The 10100-nt window shown below is 36.8% G+C and overlaps 1 pseudogene; it reads left to right on the top strand.

The window, feature by feature from the left end:
* Positions 1–728: 728 nt before the first annotated feature.
* LOC123523236 (uncharacterized) lies at positions 729–6690 on the top strand (annotated as a pseudogene).
* The last annotated feature ends 3410 nt before the right edge of the window (positions 6691–10100 follow it).

Raw genomic sequence — 10100 nt, 5'->3', positions numbered from 1 at the left:
GCTAACTAAAATAATTCTGACCACATGTGCAGTCTATACATGCAGACTGTGCGCATGCGCGAAAGAACGAGCTAAATTCCAGAGACGTCTGTAAATACTGGTGGTGAAGTTTAATGGACTGCTTTCTTTTTCTTATTTCTAAGCTCAATTTATATTGATTTTATCCCAGGATATTCACGGTCAGGATGGTACAGCTACGCTGTTTTAATCAGGGATCACCTTACCATTTAGGGCCTAGTTGCTAAAACTTTGCTAATTTGACTAAAACAAACAAACGGTCACTATTTAAACATTGTTGCGTACAGGTAGAGCTCTGTATTTCGTCTTTTTGGAAAAGAAATCGGTATGAAATTGGAAAATTGCGTCAATTTGGCTACAAGAGATTTAACTTTAGACCAAATCTAACTCTGTTTTTATACGCCCGTAGGGACGTATTATTATAATGCCGGTGTCCGTCTGTCTGTCTGTCCGTAAGTAATTTCGTATCCGCTCTGTAACTTTTGAACCCCTTGAAGGATTTCAAAGAAACTTGGCACAAATGTTCACCATAACAAGGCGACGTGCAGAGTGCATGTTTTGGATGGCTCGCTTAAAGGTCAAGGTCACACTTAAGGGTCAAAGGTCATTTGACATTTATTATCACAATATTAAACTATAACCTGTGTTTACAAAGCAACATCGTCTGGTCCCGGTTAATCTAATTATCGAAGATACATTCGGACGTATATTGCTCCACATTGAGGTGCTCTTGTTGTATATTGTAATTGCTTTAAATTCTGTTAGCTAGGGAATGCTATTTAGTTAAGACTTACTTTATTTCTTTTCTAGTGCAGAAACACCAAACTTAGTATGGTTGGTCACACGGTTCTAAAGAAGAGGCACTCCTTACTTGGTGTTTCTTTGTTACCACTTATTCGTAGAGTTAAGAAAAAAGATGGCCCTCCAAAGGAATGGGCAAGAGTGTCACCAACAAAAGTCACTGAAGATATGGATCTTACAGTATGTATTATTTGTATAAGTATACATTACACCGCTATTTTAACGGGGCTTTATAGCCGGGCAGCGCTTTAGCAATGATATAACTTGTATAATATTGCGACACAGTACAGTATCTATCATACCTAGTTTTTGATGTTATCTCCCTTTATTCATTTTTTCTTGTCTGATTAATTACTCTAAAATATCGGTGGGAATTTATTCAAACTGAATACAAAGACTTTTAACTGTAAGTGCATTTTTCAAAGGACTACAACTCTTACTTGTCTAATTGTCTGATTGTCTGATTTATTTTATTATCTACTTTTATTAAGTTCTTATCAAGTTTGTCCCCATTTTGGGACAGGCGATGCTTCTGTGAGTTATTTCTCTTTTCGTTGTTATTTCGCTAATCGTATTTAGTAAAATGTCATTCTGTCCTATAGGAATTAGGAGCTACTTTCACCCAGATCACTGGCGAACGTTTGGAGGAGGTTGTTGGACTTCGTTGGGAAACCTTTGGATATAGACACTGGGTGTTTAGTGCTCCATTGCTGTATTATCTATGCCAACGAGGTTGGGCAACCAAAAGGTCAAGACCTGCGTGATCCACCTAAGGTTTGTTTCACCATGCTACTTTAGACTGAAAATAACTTTTGAGTAATGACCGGATTTCTAAGTTGTACAATTTTCCTTTTACAAGGTACATCTTTATATTGCTACAGCTTGCATTGTATTAGACCTTCACTGAAATTACTATACAGTATGGCAATGCAACCAGCCTTTATATTTGATATACCCGGTTAAGCTATCTCTATTTGTTATGCCTCAGTTTCACACATATATACATGTCTGTCTGGAGTGGACAGTGCGTGCTTATCTGCTTTTGTGGCCGAGTGGCTAGTCTCTGACTTGTAATATCTATATCGCTTACTGATAAGGGGCTGATGGATTCGAGTCCTGCTACCAACCTTGTCTCATTTTTGAGAAAGTTGGCAGTTTTGCGGAGGATGGAAGTCTGGTACAAGTCCTTCTCAAGCACAGCAGTTTGGTAATCTTCCCGATTGACATACTGAATATTGCGAGAACAGGCGTGAACTAGATCAAACAACATACAAAAGTGTATTTATATCTATGAAGTTTGCTTTCATATTACGAGCTAAAGTAGTATCAAATTAAACTTGGTCAGGGTCAGTTGTCAGTTGTTTATCATTAATTATAATCTCATTTATCTCTCCTCTGTTTGTAGGATAACCCGGATTTAGCCAGGCTAAGTAGGACTACCCCTGGTACTTCCACTACTGAACCTGTTCGCAAAAAGGCTAGATGTACAGAAGCGTTGGATGATGCGGAAAGTTTGATGAAGAGAACTGAACAGTTAGAACAAGATAAACAAGACAATGTGGACGAATTGAGACATAAAGTACGTACACTAGCGACGCAATCAGAGCCTTCGGATGCTCTAATAATGTTAACTTTAGATGAACTGGCGAAGGTTTCCCGGAAAGTAGCCCACCCTGAAGCTGACACTTATGAAGAACTGGCTCGTCAAGCCACTAGACATCATGATAAAATAAGTATCTCATCTTTGTGCCTTTCAGTCCTAGGTGGCAAGGCTTCTGATATTATTTCAAAAGCTATGAGAAAATATATGAAAGAAGTCGCATTGAAACCTCATTCTGAGGAGAAGAAAGAGGAGAATGATAGGCCAAAGTCGCCCTTAAGTAATTTATATACTCCTATGTATCAGCCGTATATGCCTGGTCTTGGATTCCCTATGCCTGGTTTTGTGGGGTCTCCCAGGTTTTTCCGGAGGACCCCGAGACCTGGTCTGGGCGGTTCAAGCACTTGGCGTCCAAAGGGAGGATGTCATTTTTGCGAGTCTACCACACACTTTGTAAAAGACTGTGACCTTATGAAAAAAGCGAAAAAAGAAAAGTTTTCTTAATCATACTGTTCATAACTGAGTTTCAGTCGGTTTGTTTGTTATTAGGAGTTATTTGAGTTTAGCACAGCAGGCAAAGGTGCTGTCTGTTTTGATACGCATTTATTTTAATTTTGACAGTTTTCATCATGTATTTACCTCTGTAATATACCACCTTTCTTTCTGATTTAAATTTTTGTGGTATTTATTATGTTTTTAGGACCAACTTAATTGTTTTACAATGGCAGTAGAAACCTCCGCTTGACACCCAAAGACCTCTAATGTCTTAGTGAATGTTTGTTCACGCGGGTTGAAGGTGGAGTTTCTCTGTCTCCTAGGGTTTATCTCTGATACTGCTATTTTTATTACCAGGATAATGGACATCTGAATGACTGCGATTTCATTGTTGTACCCGAGTGGGAGAAAAATACCAATTTTGATCCATCACAGTAAGTATCTAGAAAGTATCAGAGGTTAACTACCTTGGGAGGCAGGGAACCTCCCCCTTCAACATCTCACCCCTTAGGAGAAGACGTATTAGATGGAGTTTGCAATTTTGATATTAAGACTGTTCCTGTTTATGACCCTATTTTTTGTAGCAGGAAAACTTCATGATAATTTAGATACATGGAACAATATATTGCAAAATATTGGAGTGAATAATGCAACACAAATTCGTAACTGGCTGACTAATGGTGTTGATATTTATGATTTTTTCAGTCATTTTAAGAAGAATTTTAAAGGACAAGCTTATGATTCTGATATACCACCACATAATTATTTTCATAATGCCAGTATTTGTAAAGGATATGATTCTTTTATTAGTAAAGAATTGTCTGAAAGAATTCTGAACGGTTCAATTCGGCTTTGGGGTAGAGTAGGTGAATGCGAATTGCTAAGAGTTATAATGCAGTTAACAGTCGAACCCTCAAAACCCGGACTTTGTCATGATGATACATATTTAAATTTATGGATTAAAGACTGCCCTTTCCGTTTAGAAACACTGAAAGATATCCCCAGGGTCATAGGGAATGCTGCTTTTATGGTCACTTTTGATGAAAAATCTGGTTATGATCATATAAAAATTTCAGAACGATAACAAACTTATTTTGGTATTCAATTTGGAGGTTGGATTATGTCCTACACTACACTACCTCTTGGGTGAAAAGCTTCAGCATTTGAGTATCAATATGTGGGAATGGTTGTTACATCTTACCTTAGAAATAAAGGTGTGCATACTTCACAATATATTGATGACCGTTTAGGTTCATCTGGGAGTAAAACGTTACTGCAGTCCACACATTCACTTAGACTATAAGCAGAAAGAGTAGCATATGCGTATTCGGAAATCTTGACCAGGGTGGGTTATACTTTGCTTTGCATAAGTGTATTTTTGAGCCCATGCAAATATTGAAATTCTTGGGTTTCGTTATTGATTGTGTCAAGCAATATTTCATTCTTCCGCAAGATAAGAATCAGTCGTTCATAGATCTTAGGGAAACCATTCTGTTGTGCAAACGTGTTGATGTTAAAACCCTACAAAGGTTTTGTGGAAAATGTATCTCTATGTCGTTAGCTATCCCTGGGTGCAAGTTATTCTGTAGAGAGTTAAATAATGCTAGTGGCACTTGTTTAAAAAAACAGTTCAGACATCAGGGTTAAAGGTGTTCTGGCTGATGAATTGTTACATTGGCGTTTTCTTGATTCCTGGGAGGGATTCTCAAAATGGAAACCAGAGTTTCATACACAAATCGTAATTGCAACAGATGCATCACTTGATAAGTACGAAGCCAAAGTAGTGTCCACTGACATAAACCAAATTTCGCAAAACACTGTGTTAGGTGACTACTTTGATTCTTCTGATAACAGACCCATACATTTAAAAGAGGCTGAAGCAGTTCTAAAATCGTTAACTTCATTTGAAAAGACTTTGAGGGACACCCGTGTGGATATCCTCACAGACAATGTATCAGTTTTGAGTGTTTGGGAAAATCAGGGTGGTCGTAATAAGCCCTAAAATGATATTACTAAGGCTATTTTCAGATTTGTATTTGATAGGAATATAGTCCTGCATATGCATTACATTAATACGAAAAAAAAAATGTCGCCCCATCTAGAAAACTTTCTCTCCAGGACTCTATGTTAAGTGAAAAATCCTGGAACTTTGTTGAATCTGCTTTCGGACCGCATTCCTCTGATTTGATGTCACTTGATTCTATTGTCATGTGAACCAAGTCGGGATCTATGCTTAAACATTTCACGTCACACCCAACGCCATTCTCAGCTGGTGTTAACGTTTTTGCGCAAGATTTAAGTTTGGAAGTAAATCCATACGTTTTTCCACCCTTTGCTATGGTCTTTTCAACACTGTATTATCTCATATAACAAAATGTTCCATTTTGTACATTTGTTGCAGTACAAATATGGGAACCAAGGCTGAAAGAAGTTTCTGTTTCGCAGATTACTATAGGTACTGTTGGTCAGTTAGGGGTTATAAAGGTACCTTACAAGTCTGGGTTTGTTGAAGATTCGAAAGGACTGAAGTGGCCTCTCATAGCTTATAGACTGCGTCTCTGTTGAGTACTTTCTGTTTTTCAGGGATTGACTGTTAACTTTGAAAGGATATCTCAGAGGTTACAGGACCTTGACCGGAGAACAGCTTCATCTTTGGCTGCTAAAAAGAAAGCTAGTCTCCTGGCATTGTTTAACACTTTCCTAAGTTACCTTCCCAATAAGCCAACTTTGGCTACATGTACCCCTTTTGATGTAAAGCAGTTTATTGTATGGAAAGACGAAAGCGGGAAAACAAAAATTCATCGTTTGTATTGCACCTACCTGGGTGAAAAGAATTCCACATGTCCATTCCCTGTCCGACTTGCTTCATGCACTGTTGAAAGTTTAATTCAGCAGCTATCTGCTATCTTTCAAGAGCATGGTTTTGGCAAAAGTTGTGATCCAAGTACTAGTATAGGTAACCCTACTAGTTCACCATTAATACGGGAATACTTGAAACTTATCCGGGAAGAACAGGCTCGTAGTCATGTGCTACCCAAACAAGCTAAACCCATTTTTGTTAGCAAACTTAGGAAAATGGCATTTTTATCAACAATCAGTTGTCGAGGCCAGATTTGTCATTAAAAGAAAGATTTGTCCTACTGCGCGATCAAACATGGTTTAAGCTTCAGTTTTTTGCAGGTGATCGTGCTGCAGACCTTGCTCTTCTTGTCGCACAAGAGATTAAACGATTAAATGATAATTCTGGTTTTTCAATTACGCTTACCTTTGGTAAAACATTAAGAGGGTTAAAAGGGAAGAAGAAGCAGTTTGTTGTAAAGCGATGTTCTGATCAATTGATATGTCCAGTATACGGTATTGAATCATATGTCAATGGCTGTAAATCTTTTGGTGTTGACTTGACCAAAGGTTATCTGTTTAGAATTGTGTCAGACTTAGGCAGGGTCCTTGACCAGTCTGTCACATACCCTGTAGTTTATGAAAGGTTAAGGTCTTACTTAATTTGATTGGGTCTGTATGAAGGGGAGACCCCACATAGTTTCAGGGGTGGATGTGCTATAACTCTAGCTTTAACAAATTCGAACTACAGTGATGGTAATTTGATGAGTCATATTGGCTGGTTCACTGCACAAAGTGCCGAGTATTACAGTCGAGCACAGGTCTTTAATGACGATAAGATAGCACAGAGCTTAGCTGATACATGTAGTTCTCAAGAAGCAGAAAATAGCTTTAATACAAAAGTTGATGTTTCTCAACTAAATGTTGCCTTTAAGTAAACGCAATCTTTTTGACTGGTAAAACGACACTAGAACATGTAATTAAGTTTTCTGTATTAAAACATATAAATGTTTAAAGAACAGAACATGTAAATGTTTAAAAAGCAGTCTTATATTCGCTATTAGTTTGCATAAATAATGCTTGTAAATATTTGACAAGATCAGTTGTTGTAACACTTTGGAGAAATTCTTTAGCTATAATCATGTACGGTAGATAAATTTATTGCTGTATATACATGTGATGATGGATGCCTTTCATTTTTGTGTGTCGCAAAAGTGAATAAATATATCTAAAGTGTTATTGTTTATTGGTGTTTTAATTTAAAAGTGATGAGTATTGGGAATATCGAGGATACTATCATCTCTCTTATATGATTTGTGAAAGTGCACTGGCCACTTCCTTGTTTACCCCAAGAACGTATATGACCTGAACTGGAGTTGCGGAAATGAACCAATGAGGATAGTGTCATATTCTCAGTGGTTTATGCGCAACCGGAAGTTGTTGTCATCCTCTTTCATTTTCGACGAGATCAGTGTAGATACACTTGGTGGTTCGAGTCGGGTGACCTCTCTGTCCAGGTTGATGTACAATGAATGGACTCTTAGGTCGTTGTTGTCCAAGCAATGACTAGACTTGCAACTTGTGATTGCTTTCCCGCCCTCCCCGTCCCATCTGTACGGTTCTCTTTGTGCTTCCGGTTCCTGTCACTTCCTTGTTTACCCCCAGAACTTATATGACCGGAACTGGAGGTGCGGAAATGAACCAATGAGGATAGTGTCATATTAACATTGAATCAAAACTGTTTGAAACATGCAAGAAGAAGGATAAATTACTGCGGAGGTCTTTGATTTTATATTTGAGATGGTCCACAATGTTTCCTTTTTTTTAAGTTTGGAAACGCGCAAGAACAATTATTCAACGTCCTTGATTTACCATTTGAATGTGTTTACTACAAGAAATCCTTTTTTTTATCAATATTAAAGAGCCTGGACTCCAGATTTTTAAAATTTCCACTATTGATTAGATATGGGATTTTTTAGACAAAGCTATAATTCAAGCATTTATCATGTAGCATGAAAGTTTGTCACCTAACTCATGTGTAGCACTGCAAAACCCCACAAAAACCAGATTATTTGATCTTATCTTGGGGCGTTGATCGAATGGGAAACCTATACCAACGTAATAACTCTAAACACGACAACAACAAAGATGTCACCTGATTATTCTTCATGATCAACAAATACTACTATATCCTAAAATCCTTTTCTCTTTCAATCATTTTTTTCAAACACAAATATGGTTAAAGAAAGTAAACAATGTTTCACAAAAAAAAAAACATTTATTTCAACCAGAGCTACATTTCTATGTATAAATGCAAAATATACGGTAACGTATTCGAAAAATATACGAGAAGCATACTTCCTGTATTTTCCAAGAAGACGTGTAAATTCAAACCCCGTATTTCTGGCATATAAGGAATATATACGGGGTTGTATACGAAGTATATACGGGAAATAAAGCCCCGTACTTTCGAAATATACACGTTTCTGAATCCTGTGTTTCCGGCATATACGGGAAATATACGGAGTTGTATACAAAGCGTATACGGGAAATATACTTTTTTTTTGGTTAGGTTTAACGTCGCACCGACACAATTTTAGGTCATATGGCGACTTTCCTGCTTCGATGGTAGAGGAAGACCCCAGGTGCCCTTTCAGAATAATTTGTATATCTGATATATTGATAACGTAACACATAAGCACAGATAGTGCTTGACTCCCTTTTCATGTTGTCATTGCTAAAATTATTGTTGAATTGCTGTATATAATAGAATTTGGGTCATTTGTGGCTGATTTGGGTTCATTATGTGGACGGCTGGGTCCCAGCATCACACATTATGTCATATACAAAAGTTAAAGGGAACCAGATATTTGATAGAGCAAGTACTCGTTGTAAAACGTTATGTTTAAATTTGGACCAATCAGAAACAAGTTCTAAAAATATCACGTCTGCTGGGGTATAAATAGGAAGATGGATGACAGAGAGCTCGTTCGGTATCCAGCGGTCGAAGAAGACACACCGAGGATTCAACTAATAATTTATCCCAGTACCTTGAGAAGGAGACTATTGCAGTTACCCTGTCAGGGCGGATAAATTATTAAAAAGTAGACTTTGGAAGTTCTTAGACTAAACAAGAGTAGAGTAGCAGAAATTCGATAAGGTTTCGAGCTATAGGGTCTACTGAGATAGTAGGAGAGTTCCAGCTAATAGACGGTTCAGCGTTATTGGTGAAGTACAGCCAAGGCATCGGGGATATACCTATATGGTAGTTGAATGCTACATATGATAGCATATAGCACTGCGAAAAAAGAGTTAATATACGGGAGTGTACGGGATCCCGTATATTACCCGTATACGGGAAGAAATAAGGAAAACTAAAATACGGGCGTGTACGGGGCTTGTATATTTAAAAGTCCGTATACTAATAAAATACGGATTTCCGTATATTATGAAATACGGAATTCTTAGTATACGATACCCCGTATATTATTGAAATACGGGAAATTCTAAAACGGGTTATTCTGAACGTATACAACACCGTATATTCCCGTATATGTCTGGTGTACGGGAATACATAAATCCGTATATTACGAAAATACGGGACGTATATTTCCCGTATATGTTTCATATACAACCCCGTATATTTCCCGTATATTCTGGATATACGGGATATGTATAGTTTGTATATTTCGAAAATACAGGGATTAAATTTCCTAAAAATTTCTTGTATAAACCCCGTTTTTTCCCGTATATCCCGGAAATGGGGTTTAAATAATTTGATATTTAAAAACGTATTTTCCCCGTAATGTTTGGGTATAAAACCCCGTTTTTTTCCGTTTGCGGATACGGGTTTTAAAAAAATTTTATATATTTCAAAAAATAGGGATGCAATAATATGTGTATGAAAATTATATTCTCCGGATTCAAAGGTAAACGTTGGCATGTTCTCAAACTTGACGTATGTAAAATGAATGCCAATATTGAAAAAAAAGAAATTTTTAAATACTAATATGACCTGCTAAAAAAAAGATTCACGGCCCAAAAAAGGTAAAAAAAAAAAGAATGAATCCATATTTATTAGGGCCCCGTTTTTTTTTAAATTTATCAAAATCCCGTTTTTGGGGAAAAAAAAAAGATTAATCAATTCTCCCTTTTTTAAAATTGTGGATAAATATTTCCTTAAACAGCATTTTTTAAAAATTTAAAAATGCAAGCTAATTAACCTTTTTTCTGAAAATTTCCAATTGTGTACAAATGCAAATATTAAAAAAAAAGATGAATAACCCTTTTCTGTTTTGTTGAAAAAGATATAAAATGTATTGTATTTATTTGAAATAAATTAAATTTT

The sequence above is a fragment of the Mercenaria mercenaria genome, unplaced genomic scaffold, assembly GCF_021730395.1.
Source record: "Mercenaria mercenaria strain notata unplaced genomic scaffold, MADL_Memer_1 contig_1280, whole genome shotgun sequence".
Taxonomy (NCBI): domain Eukaryota; kingdom Metazoa; phylum Mollusca; class Bivalvia; order Venerida; family Veneridae; genus Mercenaria; species Mercenaria mercenaria.
The sequence above is the reverse complement of the archived record's forward strand: the minus strand, read 5'-3'. Positions and strand labels throughout refer to the sequence as shown.